The following is a 27,057-nucleotide window of genomic DNA, read 5'->3' as shown; positions in this document are numbered from 1 at the left end:
AAACTATCTTCAACACTACCTGGTGAGATGGGATGGAAAATACAACGTTTTATGGCACAATAAATCACTGCCCAGGAATTCATTGTATTACCGTGACCAACGATACTCAGGAGAATAGTCTAAAATGTTTGAAAACTAAAGCTGGATTTTAATTCTCCTCATTCCAGATGTTCAAAAAGGGAAAAGATTTCAATATGGAAACTCAAGTAAACTTTCTCTGACTAGATTGGTTCTCTTAAAATGAAAGCCTCTGACCTCCACCTCTATATGTGATTTCTGCTGGTTGCCATGCTTACTGTGCAGTGTATAAAGGATCATCCCACTTCCAAAACAAGTTTGTATGTATCTCTTAGCTCTGAGAAGGCTTATCTGGTAGCAAAAAGATGGGAGACCCTTTAGTAGTGTTGGAAAGCAGACATAAAATGGGAAGTGTAAGTGTGTGGATTTTAAATATGATTTTTTTTAATGCAGGGGTGTCCTTCCTTGTTGCTCCTGACCACGGTTTGGGGTAGGAGTGGGGTATAGAGGTTTGTGGCTGGGTTTGAGAGCAGCGGAGCTGTGCGTTCATAGCCAGATTGAGCTCTGGGGTAAACAAATCAGATCATATCCTCAAAGCACTGCTGTAATGGGATGCTAATCCGGGGAAAAGAGCTGCTCTTCCTCCGCTGCCTATTACAGCATCAGCATCTTTAGGTTATTCTCACACAGAGGAGTTAGGAATGCAGATGTTTCTGCTTTGTGCTTCCTCCCTCCCAAACTCAAAAGGCAGAGGAAGAAGTTCATTGCCCGCAAGCACTCTGGAGCCTTTTGCTTCCCACTCCTGCTGCTTTTGGGGAGCCCTTTTCCCATGACCTCCCATCATCAGGCACCACTTTCCAAAGCTTTTCTCAGGGGATGTTGCTGCAGGGTACCAGCATAAACCCTTACACCAGACTGCAATCTCAGCAGAAGCAGCTGTGGGTTGCGACAGGAAAAGACAAAAACTTCTCCAAAACATCTCTGCCCCCTTCTGCCGTGAACTGTGAGGAGCAAACGGACATTCCCCAAGAGAGCTGCCGGAGCATCGGCTTCAGGATTCCCCCTTTGCCCAGAAAAGCAAAGGAATAGCAGGAGCTAGAAGCAAATAACTTATAGGGTGGGGACTTCTAAATCCAGCCAGGGAGTTTCCATGCAGTGAGCCTGAAAAACCACAAGGTGATATATATGTTGTACTTAACAGTTTCAGGACATAGGCTGCTGTGCTGCTGAGCCACTCTGCTGAGCAGAGGCACAGCAAAGCCCACTTTCATACAGACATTCCATCCTGTGGAACGCATGGTTGCTTTCTAACACAGGCTGAGGTGAGGATGCGCAATCACAGCACCCCAGCACCCGTGGTGACTATTTCAGCTCTTCTTCCAACTCTAAGGCTGGGCTCCGAGCTGCGAGTTGGTGCTCGGAGAAAATTGCAGAAGGATTTGTTTTTCTAGCTGTAAAATTAAAAATAATTATTAAATAATTGTTTAATTATAATGAAAAAATAAAACATACCCATTAAAATATAGGTATGGTTCTCACTGGAATTAATGGAATATGTCTGTTTTAAAGAAATGCGTTATTTTATTTTCCCCGTGGTATCCTGGCAACAGACAACACATCCCTAAAATACAGATCACTAATATCATACCTTATACATCCCTCAGCTCTTGGTAAAGGGTATATCAACAACCTAATTTATGAGCTTGTTTGTTATTTTCCCAGCTTAGATGGGAATTACCCTTCTTGGCATGCATACCTTGGGAGTGCATCTGGGAGCTCCAGCTCAGCCTTTAATTGAGAACAATGCCTTTTTTTCCCTAGAATAGGCAAAAATTAATACTGAAACACAATGAGATAAATGTGTCAGAATTTGATTCCCCACAAATCATAGAATCATAGAATAGTTAGGGTTGGAAAGGAACCTTAAGGTCATCCAGTTCCAACCCCCCTGCCATGGGGAGGGACACCTCACACTAAACCATGGCACCCAAGGCTCTGTCCAACCTGGCCTTGAACACTGCCAGGGATGGAGCATTCACAGCTTCCTTGGGCAACCCATTCCAGTGCCTCACCACCCTCTGAGACAAGGGGTGAACTTCCTCCTTATATCCAATCTAAACTTCCCCTGTTTCAGTTTTAACCCATTACCCCTTGTCCTGTCACTACAGTCCCTAATGAAGAATCCCTCCCCAGCATCCCTATAGGCCCCCTTCAGATACTGGAAGGCTGCTGTTATATTTTAATGATGCATGTGGACAGCCCGTTTCCTTTTCCCTAACGCCATCCTTTCACCCCCTACACCATGCTTTTATCCCAAGTTGTATGTCCTTCAGCGCGCTAAATTATTCCTTTTTTATGTGTGATATTTATGCCCTCCAAGTACTTGTCGAAGGGTATCATCTCCCTCTTAGTCATCATTTAGCCAAGCAATATATATTAAGTTCCTTTAATCTTCACTCATAACTCAGCCTCTTCAGACCCTTAATCATTTTTATTGCTCTTCTATGAATTTCTCCCAATTTCTCTGCATCTCTTTGGCAATGAGGTACCCAGAATTTAATGCCTTATTTTAGGTGTGATCTCCCTGCAGCAACACAAAAGATGTTACCTCCTGCTACTTTTATCTACCACTGATTCAATAACACGCTGGAATCACGAAGTAGCCGGGAATCAATTAAAATAGATTTTAAATGGTTCAATGCTCAGAATTACCATAATGCTTTTGTGGCACCGCACGCAATGAGAAGGCTTCGAGCTGTTTGAAGCCTGCTGCTTTTGGAAATGCCTGTGTGTGACTTCTAGGGCAGGCAAAGCTTTTAAGCCAGCTGCATGCACAGCTCTGTGATTCTCTAAAGGAGTACGAACAAGGAGTTATAATTTAGAAGACAAATAAAGATGGGGTTCAAATTGGCAGCAGAAATAGTTCCTGTGTGATGATTGCCTGGAGGTTTCACGCTGCTTCTCCTATCACTCTTGGATATGTGACACAAACCAAGGGCTCATCGCAACAAAACTAGGTGAGCCAGCAGCCAAGGAGCTTGATATTAGGTTGGTTCAGGCTCTTATTCAATGGTTCTGTTTGCTTTAATACAGAAAAACAGAAAGTCTTTAGAAACCAGTAACTTTGATTAAAGTTGGAGATGTCTTAGAAGCAGACAGATTATGGAAAGATCATAGAATCATAGAATCCTGGAATGGTTTGTGTTGGAAGGGCCCTTAAAGCTCACCCAGCTCTAACCCCTGCCACAGGCAGGGACCCCTTCCACTGGAGCAGCTTGCTCCAAGCCCCTGTGTCCAACCTGGCCTTGAACACTGCCAGGGATGGGGCAGCCGCAGCTTCTCTGGGCACCCTGTGCCAGCGCCTCAGCACCCTCACAGGGAAGAGCTTCTGCCTAAGAGCTCAGCTCAGTCTCCCCTCTGGCAGGTTCAAGCCATTCCCCTTGGCCTGTCCCTACAGGCCCTTGTCCCAAGCCCCTCTCCAGCTTTCCTGCAGCCCCTTTAGGCACTGGAGCTGCTCTAAGGTCTCCCCTTCAGGAGCCTTCTCTTCTCCAGGCTGACCCAGCCCAGCTCTCTCAGCCTGGCTCCAGAGCAGAGCTGCTCCAGCCCTCGCAGCATCTCCATGGCCTCCTCCCACGGGACCCCAGTCATCCCTCACGTCTGACCAGAAGTTGCTCTCTGTGCAGTACTAGGGCAGGGAGGGCCAAAATCTGTAGCCCAGTATGAGGTCCCATTCTGTTACGCTTTTCCATGCTCCATTTTAGCCGAAACAGTACATGGTTCAGGGAAAAACATCATCAGCAACTGTTTCCATAGGTGTGACATCACCTGTGAGGTCAATGCATGAGGTCAGCCTGCTTTTCAAAGAGGGCTTACTTGTGCAGAGGTGGTCTGTGCCATGCTTCCTCCCTCAGGACCAAAGGATGGGCCCTGACCTTGTACAGCTCAAGGAGATGCATTCCCAAGCATGCTTGTGCTAGCTTAGGCTTCAGTTGAGATAGACAAATAAAGTAATATACTTGCTAGATGTTATATGCGAAAGATCAAGATAGATCAACTCTCCTTACCTTCAAAGTTATGAAAACCATTGCTACAAAGATAAATCACATACCTTCTTGCTGACATAATGATGAATGTTCTCTCCAAGTGTTGCTCTCTCTGATAATTTCAGGAAAATGAATATTCCTGTTTGGTTTTGTTGCTAACTCGGGCCTCGTTACAAAGCCATTTCAATTTGCAATCATTCTTCCAGTACACCTGCAATGATAGAACTGATAAACACCTTCCTATATTATAATTCTTAATGACTACCCGCAGAATTTTGGCTTTAGGAAGAATACCAGAGATGGCAGGAAGCAGAGAGATAAAATTCAGCCTCCATCATACAAGCTGAAGAAATAGCATGGGAGGGATGAATTCATACATATATTATCTATTCTTAATGCACATCTTTCCTGCTCAGTTTCTACTCATATAGCTCGAACACTGCTATACTTGAAGCTGTGAGGGATCTCTCAGTTTCTCCCTGTGCTGGTTTCTTCCTCTCTCCTGATGCTTAAAAGTTGAAACAGAACAGCAGAGCTTCTGCACGTAGGTAATATCTTGCTGAATCAGGCAGTTTGGTGCAAAGCCAATTTCTGTGACTCCTGTGGTCTCGCATGAGAAATTGCTCTTGTTGAATGAGCGTTGACCATTTAATATACAGTGCTCATGACTCACCATGTATTTTCCAAGAGCACTTTGAGGTATTTTGATACTGTCTCTGCACTTTTACAACCTAAACATATTCCCTGGGTATTTATTCAGCTCTGCATTCTTTTGCTCAGACACATTTCCAGAGGTTTTATTCAGGAGTGATGAAGGAACCTAACCATTGCAGGCAGCTCACTTAATTCAGCACAGTCCTGTCCTTTCCAGTTCACCCACCTGCAAAATGGGAATAATAAGAACTTAGGGAGAGTATTCACATGTCTAGCTTCAGACCTCTAATGTTAGTCTCTCCAGAAAGAAGTAGCTTCTAGTTGAAATGCTTTGAATGGGCTTTCCAATGGAACCTGCTTCTCTCTGCTAGCAGTAAGGGAGACCAAGTTCTCAGCTCAAGCACCCCTACATCAGGCACTTCATGCCAAAAGCCAGCCACTGTGAGCATCCTTTTTCCTACCTCATCCTGAAACCATTTCCATGGTCAGCTCTCCACTGTGGAGTAGTATCTGATTAACTCAGCAGTTTTCCACATATGCAAAGTGGAGTGGGTTGCGGGATGAAGACTTTGCATAGCCCCAGCTATCAGCAATGGTGAATGAATCAGTATTTCAACAGCACTTTACATGTATTAAGCTCGGTGAAAGTGCTATTAATTATCAATATGGTCAGTCATTATCATTCATTAGTGGTTAGAGATAACCCAAGATCTTTGTGTTTCAGTCTCAGGATTGCAACTGTGTGATATCAAGCAAGTCACTATGCTTCTCCTGTCCTCATTTTTCCTGTCATTAGGATATCTGCCTCATTCTTAAGTGTGATGTGAACCTTAATTAGGCTTGAAAAGAGCTTTGAGAATTGCTGGTGAAAAGTGAAATATTAATGTCAACCGTTACTATAGAGCAGATGAGACAGAACAATAGTCTCATCCCTATTCAAAGAGGTCAGACTGGTGCCATGGAGCACTTCAATGCCTTATGAATTCTACCCAGAAGTAGCCAGTTCTCCTCAAAGTGAGAGCCAAGAAGTACCACCAGGGAGTTCAGATTTGGAAAACCCATCTCTACTGCCTTTCTTCTAGTTGTGCAGGCAAACTGCCCACTGGTATGCAAAAATGGATATTAAGGCATCTAAATATCTCTCCAGGCACAAAAATGCAATTTGTGAGTGCATTTCACATAGAAGGACTGGTAGAGAAGTCAATCTTTATTTCTGAAAATCTCCTCTTCAGTGCTTAGTCTTTCTGTTAATGATATGAATTAGATCCCTATTACAAATGAGCCTCATGTCTCAGAAACTAACGTGCTTTGCTCAAGAACCAAGACTTTCTGTGTTTCATCATCATTCTCATTGTTAATGATTCTGCTTTCCTGGCACTGATGAGAAACGTTTATTTCCCTGGAGTATTTCTGGATGGAAAAATTATCACGTTAGTTGTGGGCAATTGATGCTGCATTAACTTGCCAAGGCTATATTGCCGTATTTAATCACACTGTTTGGAAACCTGGCCACCTTCTTTCACACCTCAGGTTGCCATGATACCCTCTGGCCATTCTTAATTTATGCAATTCATTTTTAGGCTTAAGACAGTGGCTGCCAGCTTCTGACTGCTTGAAAGCATAATAGCAAGATAAAATGGGAAAATGACAGTGACATAAAACCTACACAGAGGTTCAAGCCTGCAGTTTAAGGACTGTTGTGAATCGGAGTCGTTGAGAGAGGGGCAGGTTAGCAATGCCAGTGTAGAGAGGTGAATGGGTAAGCTGGAATCTACATAGTCCTGTAAAATGCATCTGTATATGTCACTTTTATCCAATGCTAGTAACACTGTCACAATGTTGTGGGGAAAAGGCTGTGTTGACAGCGAGGTGAAGCTCTTGCACAGTTCCTCAAGCTCTTCTGGGGTCATTGACTGAGTTAGCACAAGTGCCCACAGTGATACAGCCACATTTTCTTATTTATATCTACCACCCTCCTTGCATCTCCCAGTCAGAATCTGAGAAACACATTATTCTAGGCGATCATCTACAATAATTTCTTCTTCATTTCAGACGTCTCATTGCTTCTGCTCTCCATTCTGTTATAAAATCCATCTACCTTCCCCAAACTGGAAAGCCATACTCAAAATCTGCACAATGCTCTTTGCACAGCGGCTTTAACCTGCCCGAGGGGAGACTGAGCTGAGCTCTTAGGCAGAAGCTCTTCCCTGTGAGGGTGCTGAGGCGCTGGCACAGGGTGCCCAGAGAAGCTGTGGCTGCCCCATCCCTGGCAGTGTTCAAGGCCAGGTTGGACACAGGGGCTTGGAGCAAGCTGCTCTAGTGGAAGGTGTCCCTGCCCGTGGTAGGGATTGGAACTGGATGAGCTTTAAGGTCCCTTCCAACACAAACCATTCCAGGATTCTATGCCCCAGTGAGTTATATATCCACACATACACACTTTTTGTTGTGATGTTATTGTGGTTTGGCTAATGTAACACCATCAGCTAATGCAGATTCTCTGTGAATTTGACCACACGCTTCCCTCCACCAAAAGAAAGTTACATTAATGTGCTGTCAGGCTTGAGCTCTGCCATCTGCTAAACCAGGAAACCCTGAAGTTAAATTCATTATCAGGACCAGTGCTTGGCTGTTCTCCAGTTGCCAGCTGTAGCTTTTTACTTTACTGTTTATTCTGTTAAATTTATGCCTTAGTGTGTAAAAATGTCCACAAAGGATAAAAGCAAATGAGCAATGTGACAGGGGTGAGCACAGTGAGGACAGTTAACTTTGAAATTATCAGATTTGGAAGCCTTAAAAATCTCAAGGCTTAACCTTACGTAAAGCCTTGGCTTTTAAATTTCAAACCTCTATTCTTAGCACTCCAAATCTTGCAATACTCTTACTCCCTCTGACTGCACTTTCAGCCCACTGGGATATTTCTTGTATTGGACTAACAAATTATCATAAGTTTGAGAGTTCTTTGTTGAGAATAGGTTATTCTCTCTGTTGTAGAACATAGGGCAACTGGTATCAATTGTTCTGATAGGAGTTTTTAAGTCAGGGCAGCTACTACATGGGGCAGTAAAATCAGGCAAAAAACTTTGGTGCTCGCTTTCACATGCTCCCACTCTCAAATTCAGCCTACATATGAACAAAGAAAAATGCTTGGGAAATACACAGGGATGCAAAAATCACTGTATTTGATAATTTAGTTGTAGGTGACTCTTCTTTTAAGTGCAGATATAGGAGGGATCAAACTTCTGTGTCATTGACTCATTTATTAAATGAGCTCTACAGTGCATTTGCTTCCATAAACTTCCCTTTTCTGGTAGCTGCAAGTTCGGGATTTTGTCCACTTGTCCAAGACTTCCAGTGATTCATAACAAGCAGCGAGACCCCTGAAAACATTTGATGCGTTTCCCATGGTCATGGAGATCAAATGCAGGGATCTTTCAGAGCCAGCGCAGTGTCTCTGAGCCAGGCCAGGCCAACTGCTCCTGCCTTGCACAGATGGGCTGGAGGCATGCAGGAGGTCTGACGTGCCTTCAGCTGTCTGAACTGACCGTGCACTTGCAGATTCCCTGTGGACAGGATGTCTGTGCCTTCCTGGAAGTTCTCAGCTCCCTGAGCACGGGACTGTCCTGGGACATGACCTCTGGTTCTGCTTCTTTTACCACCCAGGAACAGAACTATGTGCTAGCCCAGCCATCACTATCAAACCAGTGATGAAGCTGGTCTGGTGTATCCTGGCTGGAGCTAGCCTGCTGCAATCTCAACTGGTGTACAAGCCATAGGGAAAAATGATCTAAAAGGAAAGTTGTTTGAATGAGAAAAGGCAGATCTGCCTAGAAAGGCTGCTCTAGCACCGTTGTTATTTTTTCTTCTGAATCAAAAAAGAAATGTCAGTCTGACCCATATGTTGGAATCCATGCAGAACCCTCAAAGACCTATATACAGGCTGGAAGAAAAGTGCCCATATGGTGTCTTCATTCATTGCAGTGCTGGTAGGCAGCAGAAATACCTCAGGGATGAATTGGAGGTGAGAAGATATTTTTAATAAGAGAGACTGCAGTGATCTATAAGAGGAAATAATCATTGACCCTTTTTCACAAATATCTATATCTCTATCTCATATACTTTCCTTTCTAGTGCTGGCAGGGAAAAATAGAAAAGAAAGCTTTCTTGTACTATAAAGCACTGAGTAAATTTCCCAGTTACCAGTGTTCTACTCTATCAAGGTTACTGTTAACTTTATTAATATTCATTTTCATTTATACTACTGCAAAGTCATTAATGTGATAAGAATGCTATTATCTTTAGAACAATAAGTATTTATTAAAAGCATGTACAGTGAAAATTGGTAATATGATGAAGCATTATGAAGTAGAATGCAATGAATCCCCTAGGAAGACTAATAAAGATTTCTGGCTCTTCTTATTCCTCCCAACAACTTCACAGTATTAAAAAAAAAGAAGCAAGATAACAGCTGAAGTCGCTTATCAGGATTTGCAAGTGTTCTGAGTGTTCATCCCCAGTGAGAGCTGGAGGGATCCATTTCTAGACCATGATTATTGTCTGCCCTTTTAGCAAGGAACTGTCTTGCTGGTTTTGTTTAATTAAACTGCTGCTGCCAATTACTGCCTGCAAAGAACATCAAAGTATGGAATGGTGAACTTCAGAAGGCACTCGGAAGTCACTGGGATGCTGTGAACTCCCGTTGCACTCCCTGTACATTAGCTGAAGGTGGGAAGTCTGTTGCGGGATAAAATTCCCTATTTGTATGCATTTCGCACTTTCTTAAGGAAATAAAAAAGATGGGACACCACCAATTAAACCACCAGCATTCCCATCCCAACTCAGACTATTTGCTTCAGTCCCACATGCTTGGTGTTTGTTGAGCCTTTCCTGTTGTCCCAGTGAGTGCTTCCTCCCGGGGGACCCGGCTCCAGCCAAACCTGGCGCTCCTCTTCCTCCCGCTACTGGCACTTCCCTGTATTTCCAATTCTGTAATCACAGTTTCATTCCCGCTCTTCTTTTGTTTTGTTTTCCAGGACAAGAAGTGTTTCTCTTTCTGCTCAGCTATTTACCCAGGCTCTGTGAAGGTAGCGCGCTCCCAAAACACCGGCAAACAAAGAGCCGTCCTTTCCGCCGGTACACCGTGTTCCCTTACAGCTCGGCTGGAGATTTCCTCAGGCAACACGAAGTCTCACTGCCGGGCTGCAGCTGAGCCTGGCAAGTGCTGCTCCTGGAGAAATGACAATCTGCTGCTTGCTTTTCAACTGGTCACCAGCTGAGCGATGGCCCCTGCTTCTTTCTGCTTTGGAGAGATGAAAAGCTGACCTCTGATAAACTTTCTGGGCCAACAACCTCTTATACTCACAGCTACTGTGTACTGCAGCTTGGTCATTAGCTGCTCCAGAAATTCTCCCCTTTATTCCAAGTCTCCCCTATGTTTTCCAAACGCTAGCCCAAAAGAACACGTGAGGACAAGTGCAAGTGACACGGAATCAGAGAGTCCTGGAATGGTTTGGGCTGGAAGGGACCTTAAAAATCATCCAGTCCCATCCGCTGCCATGGGCAGGGACACCTTCCACTAGAGCAGCTTGCTCCAAGCCCGTGTCCAACCTGCCCTTGCACACTGCCAGGGATGGGGCATACATAGTCTTAATGAGTTGGATGCAATCTTTGACTGAAGTAACTGAATCCTTAGAAAGATTCAACCACAAAAGTTCCACCACTAAGTCATTTTCTTTTTTGGAGTGTATTTTTTCTGCAGGGAACAATTTTCAGTGGAGTCAAAGACATTGTGCTCTTTCTGATGGACATCTCCATCAGCTCAGGATGTAAAGGGTACATGATTCTGGGGTAAGATTTTCATGATGTGTGTGGGTTGTACAGTCAATGTAGTATGTACCCGGACTTCAGGCTTTATTTTCAAGGTGTACAAACATATGAAATACCATTACAGTGAAGTATAATGTTAATTAAGTTCTGTTTTCCTCCTGTCTGGTTGGCCCAAGATGGTTCACTGATTTTATTTGTGGGTAGATTGAACCAATGTAAAAGTATTTATCTGAACATCTGCTCATCCCACACATCCATAAATCTTTACTTTCAGTACGTTTAGCAATGGTTTCATCACAAGAGGTAATCTAATGTCCCAGCCTGCTCTTTTCCAGAGGTGTGTTATGGCCCAGAGCCACTCAGGGTGTGCTGCTGTCACTCAGCTGTGCTTACCCTTCCTGAGATCCCACTGCATAGCTGCTGGTCCTACAGAAACTGCTGAAATTTCACTGTATCTTTTTAGCAGAGACCTTCCATTCCAGCTCTTTCAGACCACAAAGGCTTTTTTGGTGCCTGTGCTTGCAAAAAACATATAAAGTGTAGGCTCACGGGAGCTTCTGTGCTCAGAGATGTGATGGTACCCACAAGACATGGGCATCCGGAGCCATGTTTCACACTCTTCTCCCTGGATGCTACCCTGTACTTGCAGAGAATTATAATGCCTGTGCTCACTCACAGTTTTGCTCTGGAAGATGAAGAAAGGGTCAGGTACCCTGGCATACACAGTCTGGCTAGGATACAGAGCTGAGAGGAAAAAGGATGGCAAACGCTCCTCAGGCTACACTTGACATAAGACTTTGCCCTTTTAAGTCATAACTTCCAGCAGTTACAACACCATTGTCAATGCCATTCTCACATGCACCTGGAAAGCATCACTCCACTAAATATTTCCTCCGGTACATTAATTTTACTGTTAAGGTCCTGAACAGATTTTCCCTATTTCTGGGAGTACGCTTCCTTTATATTGGAGATGTTACTTTGGATAATAAGAACATGAACATGATAAAACATAGAGGCAGAAAAAACACAGCTAAAGTGACAGGGTTTTTTATGCCCAAGATGCCTTCATTTTTTTCCTTACTACTTGAATTCTCTCTTCGCTCCATATTACAGATTTAGCTTTGACCCATCCTGGTGGAATCCGCAATTTTCTGTAGTTCTTTTTAGTCTGAGCCCTTTTTGTGATAACAACTAAAACAGGAGGAAAAGAAGATTTGGATGATATTTATATGTGGCTGGGCTATTGATCTCACAGCCCAGGAAATGAAAAATAAGATTAAATGAGTGTGATCTTTAAATTTGATTGAGAGGAGGGGGTCAGGATGAAGCCAACATGGAGTGCGATTGTGCAGGGACTCTGATCACCTCAGAAAATCAAATTGTGGTGTTTGTATGAGATAAATTCAGCTTCTTGAACTCACTGGGGACCTGTTTTTCTCCAGAGAACACTTACAGCCCTTTTAATTTACATTACTCATATTACCTGCATGTTGCAGAGTGATGGCAGTGCATTCTGTGCCTGCAAGAAAGCTGGAGAGGGGCTTTAGACAAGGACCTGGGAATGCCTTTAAGCTGCCCAAGGGGAGACTGAGCTGAGCTCTTAGGCAGAAGCTCTTCCCTGTGAGGGTGCTGAGGCGCTGGCACAGGGTGCCCAGAGAAGCTGTGGCTGCCCCATCCCTGGCAGTGTTCAAGGCCAGGTTGGACACAGGGGCTTGGAGCAAGCTGCTCCAGTGGAAGGGGTCCCTGCCTGTGGCAGGGGTTGGAACTGGGTGAGCTTTAAGGTCCCTTCCAACCCAAACCAGGCTGGGATTCTATGATTCTGGCTTGCAAGGGCTGATTCCTGTCTTGAACACCTCTGTTCCTACTCCTCATTCAACAAACTCCAGCTTTAATCCCGCTTCTTTTGACTAAGGGCTTTCCCTGGGGACAGTAGAGAAGGACTTGCAGCAGGTTTTTCTCTGAACCTGCTGCAATGGAAATGTGCCTATTTCTGTCACAAGCTCCTCATATCTCACCACCAGCTGCTCAGACCTCATCTCACCTGGAACTTGGCTCAGTATAGCAATCATGAGGCAGACTGGTCCAAAGGGAAGAGGCGATGCCTGTCTGATGATGCGTTGGGAATTTTCTCTCCCTTTTTCTACTGTAAAGCATTCTTCCTTACCCAGCCTGCCTTTAAGACTCTAATTAGTGGCCTAATTACCACTCCCATGCTATGCCTTAGCTGACCTTTGCTGGCTCGTGTTCTCACTCTGTCTTCCCTTGTCAATATAACTTTGTTTCATAGGCCTGCAAGGTCTATACTGCTTCCTTCATGCACCATCTCTGCACTCTACTCAATGGCTATTTCTATTTCATACTGCAACAAAACTGAACTGTGAAAGAACTGTAAATTTCCAACCTTGAGAGGCTCTTCATTAAGCAACAAATATCTCACTGCACCTACTTGGTATTATCCTCCTGTTAGCTGTTTGTCACACGATGTGCCTTCCCCCCACTCAGCTTGCTGTGTCAGTTCCACTCAGCTGACAGAGCTGCTGCTCACCACATAACTGTACATTATATTGTGTTTTCTGATCCTCTGTCTTCAATATAAAAGCAACAGCACCTACTTATCCTCTTTAAATTTGGTTCAAATACTTGTGCTATCACACTGTAGTTACCAGATGTCAGCAAGCATTATTTCATAGGAACACATCCCGATCCTGTCCTACAGGAATAGCTTTTTGTGGCTTCAACACCACTGCTGTTGCTAATGGCATTTCCACACAAAGATGTGCTGTCCAAAATAATGAGCTACGCTTAATGCATCGATGCTCTGCTCCTGACAGTGTCCCACCAGGATGCCTGGCAGCTGGGGTGCCTCCACAGCCCATCTGCCTCAAGTCTTGGGAGCAGTTTGAGCTCCAACTCCTTCACAGATCCTACCTGCCCCTAGGGCAAGTGGTATCACAGCTCTCTGATAGGTGCATTATTAATTTCCAAGGCACAGTGCAGCTAAAAGCCAACCACCACCCTGGGAAGTGTGTCATAAAACAAATATTCCTTTCCTGCTGACATGCATTATTAAAGCCTTTCCCCTATAAATCCCACGTAGATAACACCCTCCATGACACCTTGTAAAATCAGCAATTTTCTGCTACCAAGGAAACAAATTCTTTTTCTCAATCCTATCTAAACTCCACCAACATGGTGACAGACACAACATTGCATCTGAGTTTGGTTTTGACAGCCTCATGTATTTCTAACTCTGTCAGCAAGAATAAATGTATGAAGCTTCTCATTTTTAAGGGACTCTGGAGCAAAATGGACTTTCTGGGACTTGCTTCCCCAGACTTTATGCTGAAACATTTCCCACCATTTCCACCACTGCATCACTGCAAGGGTGAGGTACAATTTCAGGCCAAGATCAAACCCACACCAAGTGCCTTTTGAACAGAGGGAGTAAGGCTGAGATTAGAAAGATAGACATCAGAGATTCCCCAAAATATGCTTTTTCACCCCAGAACATGTCAGGATAGATCTCACTGTGTATCATACCACATGCACACACACACACCCCAAGGCACTGTGGAGGTGGGTAGGAGGAACACCTGCCTGCTGTATCCAACAGTCATCTCTTGTATAGGGGATATACATAGAGAGAGATATGGATATACACCCTTGTATAGGGTACCATGGCACAAGAGCTTTAGATACCAGCACATCTAACAGGAACATACTGGTACTCTTGGAAGATTCTACAAAAGCCCTATTAATGCATGAGAAAAACAAACTGCAGGATGTAGTCCTGACCATGGATACTGAGGCCATTGCTGGCCTTGCTAAGACAGACCTGGAGCAAGACCTGGACAAGTCTGGTTTTGCAGCAGCAGAGTCTTTGAGATGACATATGAATTTTGACTATATTTTCTAGTTTCCTAATGCAACTGTCAATAGTTTGTTTCAATCAGATGTTACCTTCACTGTTTTTGCTTTGGATTTTTTAAACTGTAACACAAAAATCCTGTTTCTTGATGATTATTGTATCAGGGAAGTTAACGTTTTCTTCCAGTTTTGAATGAGAAGAAATTAAGAAATTCCAGCATTTGCCTACAAAATGAAACTGTTATTTTCTAAATAGCTCTACCCAGCTACCAAGACATCGGAAAATAATGTCCTATTTCCATCTGTCATGAGCCTATGCAGGTATACAAATATATTTCTGATAGAGGCCGATGGGATTATTCATTTCAGAAAGCTATGTAATGCCTCTCTCGTGTTCATTTCTAGAGCAATCAGGAGAGTTAAGTTAGTAGTTCATTGCTATTTAGCTGTTCTCTGGTGCATAGAGTGCATCTCCTGTGTATTACAAAGCTGCCAGCGAAGCATGCAGTGTCAACAGACCTTACCGGGGTCCACATGTGAGCACAGATTTTGAATACAGACATTTCCTTTTTCTTTTAAAGCTGAAATTAAATTCAAGAAATCTTTATTTATGTTATGATGTATTCAGGGATCAGCCTGAAGCCAAAATACGTTTGTTTCATATTATGGGGGGGGGGAAACCGCTTGTTCTCCAGCTCAGCAGAGACAAATCACTCAGCATAAATTCCCTGTATTAAAGCCACTGCTTCTCATTGCCAATACAGAATTCCCAATAAGAAGATACTTTCCTGTTCCTCCTTGTTCTCACAGTTCACACAAGGTGTAGCTTATGCTATTATTTCTATTTCAATACTGAAAAGCTTAAGCAGAGAGCTACAGCAGCAAGCTCCTGTAGCGGTGAAAAGGGATGGGCTAGAACCACTCTACGTAATTATACCGGGATACTGCGGCAAAACCAGTCACCTTCAAGTCCATCCTGTCCATGAGACAGCTGCATGAATATTTGAGCAAGATCTTCAGGGAGCTGATGTACCCATTGAGAAGGGTGATACCAAGCAGCTCATCACGTATCTATACTGGGAGTATCTGCAGTCACTGAAGAACTGTATGGGGGACTGCACTAACAGGGAGATGGCAAGATACTCTTTAACTAGGTAAAGCAAGACAGTAAGTATGCCAAGCCTAAGAGCTCACCACTCTTCCGTGTTGCTTTTCCTCAGCTAAAACTTGTAACAAACTACTTGTCTAGTGTCTGAGGAAGAAACCCAGAACCTGCATCCATTAGAAAGGACCCACAGTGTAGTCCTGCCATGAGCACCAATTAAAATTCCTTCACAGGAAAACCAGCTTTGGCTTGTTTTGGGGTATTTTTTCCAGTCTGCTATTATAAATAATAGCAAGGAAAACCAAAGCTTTTCATTTGTGCAAATGCTTTGACAAAGTTGTGCTTCATCCTTGCATAAATATTGCTCCTGTAACACTGCCAAGGAAAGGTCTTGAACGTCTGCAGCCAGAAAAGCCAGACCTGCTCCTATCTGAGTCCATGCGACCTACACATAATTCATGCCTGTGGCTGGTATTCCAGCTCTTCAAAACTTGCCCATGAGCCCCTTCTGAGTGGGAATCCAGACTGCCATTCCCTGACTTCTGTGTAGCGTTTCAGGGGCAGCCAAGTTTTTGAAGGAAAAATACTTTTATTAGACAAACTAGCAAAGCTGGAGAAAGGGCAAGCTTTACAAATAAGCAGTTCCTTTGTGACCATTTGGCCTTGCGTGCCTGGGTGCTTATCTGTTCTTTTACAGCAATCCAGTATAACATAAACTCTCTCCCCCTAAAAGCCATTGCCTCACTTAAACCATGGCTAAAATACCATACATAATTGCACAAATGATGATGGAGACAAGGAGAAGAGATTCGGTTTAACTAAAGAAGGGTAACTTCATACAGAATGAACATAATATGTTTGCGTTCCTCATTTCAGCTCCCCCAGTTGGTTGCAGCCTGCATTCAAGTGGGGAAGGGAGAGAAACTCCAGGCACAGCCCAGCTGGAGGTGATATCTATAGGATGTGTCTCAGCTCTGAAGTTTCTATTGAATCTCCACCTCCCATATCTCAGTTGATTGATAGCAAACCCTGTTAGACACAAGGCTTTTCCCTGTGCTTCTGGAAGCTAGAAGGTTCAATTGACTTCCATGAGAAGTGATGTGAGAATAAAGGCAGGCTGAAGCTTGAAAACCTGCAGGCATTTTTGGATTCTGTCACTTCATAACCCATGAGCTTGCAGATTTGAAGATGAAATTACAGATGGACTTGAACTGAAAACTCCCATACGACAAGCTCCTTGATTTTGATGAGGTGTCCAGACTAGACTTTTCATTCCAAGGTAGTGCTTACTCACATTCCAATCTGAACTTCAGAAAGCCACACGCAGCGTGAACTGCTGAAGAACTACTTACTATTTCCCTAGGTAGGAGAATCATCTCCTCTTAAGCATAAGCAGGCTAAGGAGAAACTCCAGTGAAGCATAAAAATCTTCTAAGTTCTACTCCTGCATCTGCACTGTAAGCATGACTTGGACCATTCTCCAGCTCATTTCTGCTTTAAATGAAAATGGTTTTGTACAGGAGATATATGCAAATGGTTCATTACTTTTATAGATATCTGCAGATGACTTTGTGATCATAAAGTCTTGAACACAGAAAGCTTCTGGACATGCCTTCTCATGCTAAGGAAGGTAAATGCCAGGGAGCTCTGTCTGCCAAGGAATTTTTAGTTGTCCTGTTAACAGCCAATGCTTTTAGTGTATCTGTTAAACATAATGAGCAGAGCTGGCATTACAGCAACTTCCTACATAGAAAAAACTGTGGGCACATAATGATGTGGGTTTTTTTTTCCAAATCTCCATTGTTGTCCAGGTACAGGGGAAAAAAAACCAGTTATGGTTCACTGCAACACCAGATGTAAAGCTCCTGAGTTATTTACAACTTCAGGTCACCAGGACTGCAACAGGCAAGGAACGAACAGGGAGAGGGAGATCTATTTATAATGCAAATCCACAGGAAAGCTGAACTTGAAAGAGAAAATCTCATTTTAAAAGACAATGTATGGTAGCTAAACTGCCCCGTCACTTCTTTGTTTTCAGATGCAACCCAGTCTCACTCATGAGTGCAGTGATATCCTGAAGAATAACTTCCCAAATGCCAAGAAGACAGAAGGTTTCATTGCCTTTGTCCTTTAACTGATTTTCCACATAGTAATTATCATTTTCTGCCAGAAGCAGGAGAGCAAGCACAGGTCTCCATCCCACGATTGCTTCTGTGACTCACATGTATAATTGTCTCATGTTAACTGTAGTTCAGGGAAATGAGAAGTCAAATTGTCAGGTTAAAGAAGTTAACTTTTCTCAGGTTAAAGAGAAGTGTAGGGAATGTCTTCCTATGAATTAAAAAGTTCATATCCATCTACTGTAGATTAAGTACTATATATATATATATCAGTATAAAAGCCAGTGTGAGACATGAGTCATGTGTCTAGTCTAAGCATTTGTGTCCCATCAGTGGCCTCATTATTTAGACTTGCCCTTCTCCATCTGCTACAGACACTTCCTCCATTAGCAACCAGTAAAGATTAACACTTGTTATGGACTGAAGTGACACGAAATACAGAAGTTTCACACTGAGAATACTCCAATATCTCAATACTCTCCAATACTCTGGTATTGGAGATAACCCAATCTAGTGAAAGACGTGGCCCCTCTGATTATGCATCACTTTCAGGGCCTTTTCAATGGGCAAGGCCTTAGCCCCAAGTTATCAATAGACATCACTATGCCCAATCAATGAAAATAGTTATATTATTCTGGTTTTTAAGGTCAGGAAATGGTGAAACAGTGAAACTGTTTCAGGGAAGCATACTTTACATAATGCTCCTCTCAGCCCTTAACCAAAAACACTGAGAATAGCCTGGAGGACATCAGCGCCTTTCATCCAGTTCCAAGAGAGTCTGGAAACACTCACATTTAAACTTGTTAACCATCCTTTAACCTTTTCCCCCTTTCCTTTCCATCTACTGTGGTCTATCCACATGTGTCTCCTTCCTGTTTATTAGTTTATTTTCTTTTAATAAAAGGAGAGACCGCTATGATAACTTCCCCCCAGCTACAGACTCATTATGATGGGTTTGCCACAGGCAGGAGCACATCGCTGTGAGCTGCCACTATTACTCTTCTAGCTGACATGGTGAGCTGGTAGATGGTTTCTCAATAGGTATGAAATCCTCTTGTGTCACGATTATTGCTTCTACATGCTGCTCCGTGAGCAGGATCCTGACTTAGCCTTCACTTCAGTAGTCCAGCCTCTCTAACCAGTCCTCAGATAGGGCTTTTACTGCCTTGGAAAGTATAAAACCATATAACCCCCAAAACTGTGTCTCCCATCACTTTGGCTGCACAGCCCTGTGCTTCCAGCCATCCAGCTAACACCTTCTTTGTGTCCACTTCACTTTGCCCATCTCTCTGAAACCCACTGAAATGGTTTTCCTCCCTGTTGCTTTGCAGCATCACAATGAGTTGTACAATTTTACAACCTGAAAGATTCTCCCCCTGCGGGGCTGCTCAGTTAGAGGGAAATCAATGGTAGGGACAAAACCAGGTACTGAGTGTGGGTCCCTTTCTTTGCAAAATAAAGGGGTATCTGCCACATCTGTGGGTCACGCAGCTAACCCAAGAGAGGGGAAAGGTATCATTTCAGAGTGCTTTCCAAGTGACAAAATACCTTCATATGAGCAATGCATTCTTGACACTTGTATAGCATTTGCCGTCTCCAAATATCTATTAATTAATTAATTAATTAATTTAATAAAAAAGTGCTTAATCCTCTTAATGAACTTGTTACATCCTGAGTCCCTTGATTTACAATTAGAAAACTAGAAGAAAGTGAAAAGTAAATTCAGTCTTGTCCGTTTTTGTGCTCTGATGGATGAGGTACAGCAGCCACAGAGAAACATCTGGGCTGGTACAGGAGCTCTCTTCCCAACTCCATCCCCTGGTCTGAGCACAAGCTTCAAAACAATACAGAAAATGCAGGAATTCTGAGTTTCTTTGTCGAGTAAGTGTGCTCTGCAGGCTAACAGAAGTATAAATTCATTTAAAAGAGGCACAATATTTGAGTGCCAAGTTTTAACTGGATGTACAGGAAACACTTCACATGCCATATCTAACGTAGCCCCTGCTCTTAGTTAACCAGCTTCTTAAGCATGCTGATGTTGTTGCTCTTGTTAATGCATTTTAATTCCACTCTTGATGGTTTTGCATGCTCATGCATAGCCAGGGACATTGCGCTGAAGAAGTATTCTCTGGGAAAGGGTGCAAGAACCTAAGCAGATGACAGGATGAGGAGGGTGGTTTTCTTGTTGAATCAAATAAACAATAATAATAATGCCACATGTCATGTAATTACCACTGCTCCCTCTTTGCACTCAACGTGTCTCCAGGCTGGATTCATTCAGCAGGTAGAAAAGCATGAGAAGAGAAGGAAGGGTGATACCTGCTCTGACAACTGCCAATTTTCCCCATTGGCAGGAGGCTCATGAGGTAAGTGCATCTGAAAATATGGTAAAAATAAAGAAGCACCAGGTTCAAAGAGCTGTGGGTCTGGGTGTGGAGTGGGATAGGAAAATTCATCCCTATTTTTGTTACCTTTCCCCGAGGGCCCAGTCCCTGGTGTGAGTATGCAGCCATACAGCAAGAAGAACCAGGAGCTAAATGTGCCTCCATCCTGCCAGAGTGACATTCCCAAGACATCTCTTGCACGGAAAGCCAGAGGTTTACTATTGCACAGGGGCAAGGAAGTGCTTTAAAGAGGGTCATTACCATTGCGACTGACTAAAGATCATGGCAGGAAAGCAGCTTCCTCAAACAGGCTTTCGAAGGTCGCTCCCATGTCAGCCCAGTCTCATTTGCAGTGGAGCAAAGTGCACCGTAGGCAGGCTTACCTATAATTAAAGACCTGCAGTTTACTACATATGTATTCTTGAGACATCTGTAAGCATAATTACAGTGCACCACTTAAACAGCTTAATATGAGGCAGGCATTCATCTTCAGTAGGAGATTGCTTTTAACGGCACAGTGTACAGTAGAGTTTGGTGATAAGGCCAGAAGTTCACCTCATTATGTCTCTGCTGGCAGCCACTGTACTTAAACTTGCATTTTCATAGCTATACACCAAGCTTTTTGTTTTCCCTCATGATGTCTCCTATTCCTCTTAATGCTTAATTCTCCATGCACTGCTCTAAAAGTTGAGGATACATCCCCAAGCGTGTGCTCCCGCTATCCAATTAACTGCAAAGAACACTATAGAGCTTAGTGCCATTTCCTTATGTCTTCCCTCTTCATTACTTTGACACGTGCTGATAGCAGTCTTTTGTTAGGTGAGGAGTATATTTAGTATCTCTATTTTTGCCAAAATAAGGCAAAATGACACTGTCTGCAGTGTGGCAAAGGGTATTCAGGAGATGGAATGTAATTCCTGGCCACATTACTGCTCCTGTTTCCGAAGTGCTTGGCTTTCTCCGAGACATTCAGTAAGGCAGGGCTGTGGGGAACTATTTGATGTCTGAGACACGGTTCTCACTGGGGGAATTTTTCAGCCTGGAAAAAGAGATTAAGGAGCCAAATTAAGGATGTCTAAAAACCTGAGCTGTTTTCCAGGGACCGTTTATTTTTAATTGGTTTTCTGTTCACTTTCCTGCTTGTCTCAAGTGTCACCCTCTCTCACTTGGGGTGTTTGCAACCTTAGGAGGAAAACTTTGCTTTATAGAACTGATCTGAGATGACTTTATAGTGTAGGGCCCAAAGGTGGGAACCTACCTATGGGGTGGAAGGAACCAAAGCTCCTTTCTCAAGATGGGAGTCCAGTTTTCACCCCAAATGAAAAGACTGGAAAGATCTATAGGGTAAACTGAGGGATTCCCACAAGGGTGATCTCCCTTTGCTGGAGGAGGCAGTGCTAGGCTTGAAACTAAAAAGCAGAACTGTGAAGGTTTCTACCATCACACAAAGTCTGCAGTGATTTTTTTTTCACCATGGCAAGCAGACAGAAAGAGAAAAGCAGCTGCCAAAATAAGGAACTGGCTTAGGAAGGAAGTGTTTTATGAACAAACTGTTGTCTTGCAGAAAGAGGTCAAATCTGGGTTGGGGAAGAAGATACAGAAAGACTCCATAGTCAGAGATGCTAGATATCATTGACAGTGGAGAAAGAGAAATCAACATATTGGTGCTTGCAAAAAGCCAAATGGAAATATCCAAACAGGTTAGAAGGAGAGGACACAGATGGAGCAAGGCTGCTCCCATATTGAGAAGCTCCTTTGCTCCTCTTTGCCTGCTAGATACTGATATTGCTGCTTTCCAAACCAAGGAGCACATCACAGTCCCCAGCAGCTCCTGCCACCTAGGCAGCACAGGAGATTTGGTTTGGATTTGCAGGTTTTATTGTCTCTCGTGATAACAACATTCAGCAACAGATGACCCTCGGGTGACTGCATGAGCTTCCTGGGATGAGTCCTCTCTTGCGTGTGCCTTCTTGCATCATGGCCAAATACTCGCCATCACAGGCACCCCAATTGCACAATCCAGACACTGTTTTCCAGCCCGTGGAGAGCAGTCTGTGTCCATCTGGCTTACTCCTGTCGCAAATGTGACCTGTGGGAACTCACAGATTGTGCAACTCCCACTGCTCCACTGAATCATAGACCTCTTCCCCCATCTCCAATGAACAGACCAAGCCTCTGGCTAGGTTTGGAGAAAGGGTTGTGTGAAAGTCTTCATCAAGTGAAGACATGATCAAGGTGGATCTGGGAAACCTCCTGAAAACCTTGATGCAGTTCCCTAATTGCACCCTAAAGAGCCATTGGAGGAAGGCACAAGGACAAGGGCAATGGTTTTAATCTGTCCAAGGGGAGACTGAGCTGAGCTCTTAGGCAGAAGCTCTTCCCTGTGAGGGTGCTGAGGCGCTGGCACAGGGTGCCCAGAGAAGCTGTGGCTGCCCCATCCCTGGCAGTGTTAAAGGCCAGGTTGGACACAGGGGCTTGGAGCAAGCTGCTCTAGTGGAAGGGGTCCCTGCCTGTGGCAGGGGTTGGAGCTGGATGAGCTTTAAGGTCCCTTCCAACACAAACCAGTCTGAGATTCTATGATGATTCTATGACTGTGAGGCTATCAGCTCTCCTGCTCTTCTACTTTGCAACATGCAAAATGCCCTGATGGTCCAGATTTTGTTCTTGTGAATCCTTATGGCCACATGCTGCAGCATGGTGACTATCCCATAGCATCAAAGGTTGGGAGAGTGAAAAATGGGCTGGATCATGCTGGTACCAGCTGTCCCATCTCTCTTGATGCTCAGGAAGAGGAGCTGCTACGGCACTTACACCTCTGCCCCTGACAAAGGGGGTGATCTTTCCAGTGTCAGGTGATCAATGTTCAAGACCTTAGGTTCATTTAGGCTTCTTTTAGAGTCAATAAGAAGAAAAGACTAGCAGAAATGGCCCCAGGGAAGTTTCTCTCTATGGACTTTATGAAGAGCTTAGAAACTGAGCTTAAATGCAGATAAATACATTTTCGATGCTTGAAGCTAAATAGGACGTGTTGCTCTCACAGTATGTGCTTTGAATGTGACCCATTGTGTTTGCTTTGTCCTCCAAAGCCTGTGAAAATATTGCGGGGATTAATTTCTCCCCATGAGTTTTGAATGTCAGAATTGAATCTGAGTAGTTCAGACTGATAATATTTCTACACAGCCCTGCAAAAAAAAATAAAAGTAAATAAAACCGAATTATATTGCACTGATAGATTTGGAATACCAGAAATTACACTCATCTGTGTCTGATGGTGACCCGTATTTCAGTGTGTGCTTCTGAATAACAGAGTACAAATAGGCTATATTTTTGTACTAATCAAATTGGGATGCATTTTCATCCAATTATTTTTTGCCTGTATGACCAGTGAAAGCTAGAAAGCACGTACATTTATCTAAATAAATGTTGGGGCATTTCGTGTGGATTCTGTTTGGAAACAGATGGTTATGAAGACAAGTCTTAGTAAGTATTTTCACAGAATAGAATAAATACTGTATAAATAACTATTTGTATATAAATAAGTCTTGCTGTATTCCCATAGGGTTTGAATTCTGTTGTGATTCAAACTAAAGGACAACAGAATTTTCCCAAAGAAGCTCATGAGTCTTCTTCCTCTCCTACTATAATTGGAGGCAGAAGCTATTTTAAAAGCAGCTTTTCTTTTTATCAATTCATTAAACATTAATTTTCTCTGAAAATATTTCTCTATATCAATTGCTCTATAATAAAACAAGATATTCTACAGCTCCAAGTCCAGTTTCTGCTCCCAGAAAAGAAGTTTAAGTGTTCTGACACAGGTCTGGTCTTCAGGTGGTCTGGATCTTCTTCTGTACCTACTTTTCTCCTACTTCATGTCCTTAGATAAGTCACCTCTGAATCTCAATTGTATTCCTTGAGAAATGAAGCTAATTCTCTCCTGCCTCACAGGGAATTCAGAAGCTTTAACCAAGTAGGATGAGACAACAGCAGTTTGAACAACAGCAAAGAAATGCCAGTAAAAGAGCAAGTTCTACTTGGCAAAATTCAGTATTGACTTCAATATCTAAAAAACACAGAAGGGAAAATTCTGTTTGCAAATGCAGAGAAATGCGTACACACCAGTAGACACTGTAGTCTCAGCACTTTTCTTCAAGGGTCTAAGAGAATGTCCTTTGCAGATGTTTTTAGTTCCATGAATCACATTATTCGCTAGTATTGCAAAGCAAATTGGTTCTACTTGCGCAGTTTCATTCAGCTATACATGAAGAAAGAATTCGCATCCATCAGTCTTTCTCAGCTATCTTTGATCTGGGAGCTGCAGCGATCTGGAGGGTGTACCACCTACATTCTGCTATAGTGGGAGCAATGCTCAGTTTTGCTAGGCATCTGGGGTGTTTATCATTAGACAAGATAATAATAGCAAATTAGTTTAAAGATACTAAAGGCTGAGGCTGCTACCCTTTTGCCTATCCTCATTGGTATCCCCTAATAAAACATTGACCCCTTTGGTTGAGTGATGTGGTGTCCGTGAGTTGACTAGCCACGTTACAGCAGCACCAGGACACTGGTACAGAACTTAAAGAAGTATTTGTCACTCACTAAGCAGGAGAAAGTAGTGGGTGATAGAGCAAAGGTGGGCTACAGTGAATGTGGGCATGGTGGGGAACGAAGACAACCAGCCAGGGAGGGAGGGACTGAAAGCTTAATATTTCTTTACAGTGAGGGTGCTGAGGCGCTGGCACAGGGTGCCCAGAGAAGCTGTGGCTGCCCCATCCCTGGCAGTGCTCAAGGCCAGGTTGGACACAGGGGCTTGGAGCAAGCTGCTCCAGTGGAAGGGGTCCCTGCCCGTGGCAGGGGTTGGATGAGCTGTAAGGTGCCTTCCAACACAAACCAGTCTGGGATTCTGTGATCATTCTAGCTCATCTGAGCACTGGGGAAGACTCACTAATGAAAAGCCTCCAAGACAGAGGTAGCACACTTGTGTCAGATGGGCTGCTCTGGAGAAGAGGCATTGACTGTGATGAGATTGAGCAGCAGACAGAAAAGAAGACCCTGGGTAGAGTGAACAGTGATGAGAGAGACTGCAGTGGCTGACAGGAAGCTGTGAGCAAAGGATGAGAGGGATGAGATGAAATGGGACTAGGAACTGCAAATGTCTAAAAAGGCATACCAGGAGCTGCTAAATTTAGATCTGGATCAGTTTTGCTTAGGGGATGGGTTGACCCTCAAATGGACTTTGTTAGCTGGCTCATAGAAATCTAGGTATACATGTTTTAGAGAAGGGAAGATTGAAAACAAGAACAATTTGCTTGAGGACTGTGATCTGTGCAGAGTAATTGTAGCTGCAAGAGACTTTTATGTCATCACACAACTGTTTATTACAAAAATCCTTCCAGGTAACTTCAGCCATATGTGGAAACTGCTCAGTAGGGTATTTTATGAGGAAAATAAACCAGTAAGAATTGTGCCTGAATTACGGATGTTGTTAGAAAGGAAATCGTATCACAATGTGTGACATTGCAGTGAACCATTGCATTATGATCCTACAGTCACTGATTCCAGCTGGGAAGTGATTAATACAGCTCACAGACATGGAGATTAGATACATCAGTGCCTTGCTGGCCAGAGGGTGAGATCTGACATCAGCTTGTCACTGGGTAGGACATAACCAGCTCTCCCAGTAGTCACTTAGATAATATAATAAAGACTTCTGAACATGGTAACCTCTTTCCTTCTGGCAGACTCACAGACATCCCTCTCCCTGACCGCTCCAGAGAGATTTTATTCATGACCACACGTTTCACATGAAGTATTGGATTACAGCAGTGCAGTATGAGAGGTCAGCCGCAGAGAGGACTCAGAGCAACTCTGCCTCTGTTGTATGTCCACATAAGGGTGGATTATCACATAATTGCTGCATGTGCTGGTGTTCTACTGATTTCTATTCTGGCAGTTAGAAGATACCTGTGTGTTTCAGAGCAATAGTCTAGTGCTCTTGAGAAAGCACTTAAATAAGGCCTTTCTCTACAGTGCACCTAATATTTCCATGCAGTTTTCCTCTGGGTCTGAAATGTGCTGTGGCTGCAGAGGTTTTCTTGGAAAGCTAAAGGGGAAAGTAAATTTAATTTGACAGTTTCTTAGTTACCTGCCCTTTCATATTCTGTGGCATTGGGATTTTCCAATAGTCTAGAATCTCAATTAGCTGCTTCTCTCATAATTACCTCCTTCCTTTCTCAATCCTCCTACAATCGTTTTGGTTGCTTCCTGGGAACTGGACATCCACAAACAAATATAAACAAATGGGATAAGATCTTCAGCCAGAGTAATTCATGGTGTCATTTGCTGACTTCATCCTAGTCCAGTATTGAAATAAAATCAGAAACACTGAAAATTCAGCTGAAAACCTTCAAATATCATAATTTTTCTGTATATTTTCCTTCAGATTCACTGATGGACATGGATGGCATACACACTTCTTCTGTTTCTCAAAACAGAAATAGATCAAAAGTATGGGGTGGTTTTGCTTTTATCTTTGTGCGCAGTAATAGTTTATCATAGACTCCAATGGCCTTTCTGTTGTAGCAAGGGCTTAAATTCTACAGAGGGCAAAACTCATTAATTTTTTACTGAACTGTGCCTTTTATGTGCTGGTTTTCACAAACCAGTTGTTCTCTTCTGAGAAGCTTCTTCCTATGATGATTTTCTTTAACTCAGAAATTAAACTCGAGTTCCAGCTATGGACATTTTCATTTCATATGCTAAATTGTCACAATCAAAGGCAGAATCTCTGCTGAACAGGTTTGGAAACATCTGGCTCTTTTCTTTTGACTTTTCAGGCTAATTATCTCAGTGCACATTGTAATTGCTAAGTATGAAATTAAGCTGCCCAGCCACAGCAGTCTTGGAGAGTTTGGGGTTTTTTCCTCACCCTTTGTAACTGTTTTCCCCACAGCCTTAAATCATGCTGAAATGGAAACAGTAAAAATATGTACCCAGAGCGCAGTCCACATGTGCTGGCACTTGGAAACACCACCACAGGAATTTCT

At 43.3% G+C, this 27,057-nt stretch overlaps 1 long non-coding RNA gene across 1 annotated transcript in view; it reads right to left on the bottom strand.

Moving 5' to 3' along the window:
• Positions 1–2,253: 2,253 nt before the first annotated feature.
• Positions 2,254–27,057, bottom strand: part of LOC133218121 (uncharacterized) — a 37,271-nt gene continuing 12,467 nt past the window's right edge. The window contains exons 3-4 of the long non-coding RNA XR_009727054.1: positions 4,127–4,272; positions 2,254–3,100 (exon numbers count right to left, since the gene is read on the bottom strand). This is a non-coding gene — a long non-coding RNA (uncharacterized LOC133218121). The remainder of the gene's footprint in view (positions 3,101–4,126; positions 4,273–27,057) is intronic.

Source organism: Neopsephotus bourkii, unplaced genomic scaffold, assembly GCF_033783945.1.
Source record: "Neopsephotus bourkii isolate Nb327-2 ecotype Australia unplaced genomic scaffold, CSIRO-AGI_Nbou_v1 NB_1189, whole genome shotgun sequence".
NCBI classification, from domain to species: domain Eukaryota; kingdom Metazoa; phylum Chordata; class Aves; order Psittaciformes; family Psittacidae; genus Neopsephotus; species Neopsephotus bourkii.
Note: the sequence above shows the minus strand (reverse complement) of the source record. Positions and strands in the feature narration are given on the sequence as shown.